The sequence below is a fragment of the Bos javanicus genome, chromosome 7, assembly GCF_032452875.1.
Source record: "Bos javanicus breed banteng chromosome 7, ARS-OSU_banteng_1.0, whole genome shotgun sequence".
In the NCBI taxonomy this organism is placed as follows: domain Eukaryota; kingdom Metazoa; phylum Chordata; class Mammalia; order Artiodactyla; family Bovidae; genus Bos; species Bos javanicus.
This window is the reverse complement of record NC_083874.1, coordinates 8224297-8228207: the sequence shown is the minus strand read 5'-3', so window position 1 is coordinate 8228207 and position 3911 is coordinate 8224297. Positions and strand designations below refer to the sequence as shown.

At 41.3% G+C, this 3911-nt stretch overlaps 1 non-coding gene across 1 annotated transcript; it reads left to right on the top strand.

The window, feature by feature from the left end:
• The first annotated feature begins 838 nt into the window (after positions 1–838).
• On the top strand, positions 839–945 carry LOC133252250 (U6 spliceosomal RNA). The gene has a single exon (XR_009737863.1). It is a non-coding gene; the product is annotated as a U6 spliceosomal RNA (small nuclear RNA).
• Positions 946–3911: the final 2966 nt, after the last annotated feature.

Sequence of the window (3911 nt, the reverse complement as noted above, 5' to 3'; positions counted from 1 at the left end):
CAAACATTTTCTAAATAATATACTTTTTAAAACATTATTTATTTTAGTTCCCACCTTGTGTTAGTAGAAGTCCAGAGCCCCTTTTGTCTCTTTCCTCCAGAGACATAGCCATGCACCACTAAGCCACTATCTGCTCCCATCTCCCCCAGTTCATCACCTGTGTCACCTTCTGACTCAACCCTTACATGTTCCTGCAAACCATCACATTCCTATTTGGTGAGAGCTACCATGATGGCTTCCAGGTGGCTCAGTGGTAAAGAATCTGCCTGCCAATTCAGGAGATGCAGGTTCGAACCCTCGGACAAGAAGGTCCCCTGGAGGAGGAAATGGCAACCCATTCCAGTATTTTTGCCTGGGAAACCCCATGGACAGAGGAGCCTAGCGTGCTACAGTATATGGGGTCGCAAAGAGTAGGACACGACTGAGCATGCAAGCATGTACCTTGAGGTGTACTGATCCCTGTGTTCTGGGTTGAGCTCTGATTGTCAGAGTGGCCTGGAAAGGGCAGACCTGTCTTGCTCTGGGAAACCCCTGCCTAATTTTCCAGCTTTATCCCTCATCCCTTTATTCTGCAGGAAGTAGTGAAGAACATGGATACTGAAGTCAGAAATTAGTTCAAACTCTGGTGCTGCCAAGCACTCATTGAGAAACCTTGACCAACTTATTTAATCTCTCTGTACCTCAGCTTCCCCAAAATGTAAAATGGCCATAATCAGATGGTAATTAGACTTACTGTAGTGATCATTTTGCAATGGATATAAATGTTGAACCATTATGTTGTACACCTGAAAATAATACATGTATGTCAACTATATTTCCATTTTTAAAATGTTCTTAAGTGCTCGCTTCGGCAGCACATATACTAAAATTGGAACGATACAGAGAAGATTAGCATGGCCCCTGCGCAAGGATGGCACGCAAATTCGTGAAGCGTTCCATATTTTTGAGACACTGATGTATAGAACAGTCTTATGGACTCTGTGGGAGAGGGAGAGGGTGGGAAGATTTGGGAGAATGACATTGAAACATGTAAAATATAATGTAAGAAACGAGATGCCAGTCCAGGTTCGATGCACGATACTGGATGCTTGGGGCTAGTGCACTGGGACGACCCAGAGGGATGGTATGGGGAGGGAGGAGGGAAGAGGGTTCAGGATGGGGAACACATGTATACCTGTGGTGGATTCATTTTGATATTTGGCAAAACTAATACAATTATGTAAAGTTTAAAAATAAAATAAAATTTTTTTAAAAATGTTCTTAATACCAGTTTTTACCTCACAGGGCTATTAGAATTAAATGGGATAATCCACTTAAAATGTTTAAGGGGGTAAGTGGGAGGTTCACGAGGGAAGAGACATACCTATGGCTGATTCATTGCTTTGGCCACCTGATGCGAAGAGCTGATTCATTGGAAAAGACCCTGATGCTGGAAAAGATTGAAGGCAAGAGGAGAAGGGCAGGCAGAGGATGAGACTGTTGGTTGTCATCACCAACTCGACGGAAATGAGTTTGAGCAAACTCAGGGAGATAGTGAAGGACAGAAAAGTCAGGCATGCGGAAGTTCATGGAGTCACACAGAGTTGGACACAACTGAGCAATTGAACAACAATGGCTAATTAATATTGATATATGGCAGACACCAACACAATATAAATGTAAAATAGTTATCCTGAAAAGGGAAAGTGAAGTCCCTCAGTTGTATTTGACTCCCAGGGACCCCATGAACCGCAGCCCACCAGGCTCCTCCGTCCATGGGATTTTCCAGGCAAGAGTACTGGAGTGGGGTGCCATTGCCTTCTCCAACCAGTTAAAAGTAAATAAACCTAAATAAAATAAAGTGCTTAAGAGAGTAAGAGGAGGTTCAAGACAGAGGGGATATATATACATATAGCTGATTCATTTTATTACACAGCAGAAATTAATATATCATAAAACAATTATACTCCAATAAAAAGTAAAGACATAATACCAACAAAAAAAATTTTTTTTAATTTTTAAATTAAGTGCTTAAGAGAGTATCTGGCACACAGTGAGTACTCCTAAACAGACAACACAGATTTTGACCTGTGTAATTAGAAGTTTTATAAAGAATGAGTAAGGTGTAAATGGATGGATGGAGAAAACTTACTCAGTGGAAACAAAGCAGGTCCTAAAAGGTTGCCTTAAAGAAGCTGACTTCTTTATCGTCTGAGCCACCAGGGAAGCTCTGTCACTGACATTTGAACATAAATCAGTTAGGTAAGAACCTACTGCATAGCATAGGGAAACATACTCAATATTTTGTGGTAACCTAGGTAAGAGAAAGGAGAGTGGGGACAAACGTTCCAGAAAAGGGGAACAGCCTGGGGAAAGGTTCTGAGACAAGGGAGAATGCATATGGTACAATTGGAAAGCTGAAAAAACAGTTTTAGGATGGTGGCAGATGAGACTAAGTAGGCGGCCAGGGACCCAGTGTTGCAGATCAGATTCCTGTCTGATGTGGTCCAGATACTTCCTCTCTTATAATTCATTTGAGAGCCCCCCTCCTTTCTTCTGCACATTCTTCATTGTCTCCTCAGACTGATCTCTGTTATAAAGTTGATTTCTTACATCAAGAATCTCATTAACACTGATGAACAATTCTGCAAACCGCCAGTACACTTGAGGGCTCAACTATTGTCAACAGGTGCCTTGAATCCCTGCAGAACACTAGAGGGCCTGGCCTACAAAAGACACATGAGAGGATGCTCAAAATCTCTAATTATTAGAGATTAGATCAAAACCATAATGGGATATCACCTCACACCAGTCAGAAAGGCCATGATCAAAAAGTCTACAAATAATAAATGTTGGAGAAGGTGTGGAGAAAAAATAAACCCTCCTACAGTATTGGTGGAAATGTAAACTGGTACAGCCACTATGGAGAACAGTATGGAGATTCCTTTAAAAACTAGGAATAAACCTACCATATAACCCAGCAATACCGCTACAGGGCATATATCCAGAGGAAACCATACTTCAAAAAGATACATGCACCCCAATGTTCATCACAGCATTTAGATTGCTTCCATGGAAGCAATCTAAATGTCCAACAGATGAATGGATAAAGATGTGGCCTTTTTATACAATGGAATATTACTCAGTCATAAAAACAGAGTTAAATAATGTCATTTGCAGCAACATGGATGGAACTAGAGATTATCACACTAAGTGAAGTAAGCCAGACAGAATAAGACAAGTATCATATGATATTGCTTATGGGATTCTTTTTTAAAAGAGGGGTGCAAATGAACTTATTTATAAAACAGAAGTAGGGTTACATGTGTAGAAGACAAACTTAAGGTTACCAGTGGATAAGGGGGAGTATAGATTGGGAAATTGGGATTGACATATACACACTACTCTATGTATTTAAAATAGAAAACCAACAAGGACCTACTGTGTAGCACAGGGAAGTATACTCAATATTTTGTCATAACCTATAAGGGAATAGTGGAGTAGGAAATGGCAATCCACTCCAGTATTCTTGCCTGGAGAATTCCATGGACAGAGGAGCCTGGCAGGCTACAATCCATAGGGTCTCAAGGCGTCTGACACAACTGAAGTGACTTCGCACACACATAAGGGAATAGAATCTGAAAAGGAATATATACAGCAAAGCTGAATTACTTTGCTGCACACTTGAAACTAACACAACATTGTAAATTGAGGAAAGTCTTCACTGGGTTTGACTTGGGTGGTCTTGGAGATACTTACCTTTCTGAGTTCTGACACTATGACCTGCAGCAGCTGGAGGCTGAGATGGGCAGATCCTATGCCATTCCACCTGGAGGAGTCACTTTGGGACAGAAATCTGCAGGACTGACTTTTGCCTCTCTTCATTCACATCTTGGACTACTGTCCCATCACCCTTCCAGTCCCAGGGCCTC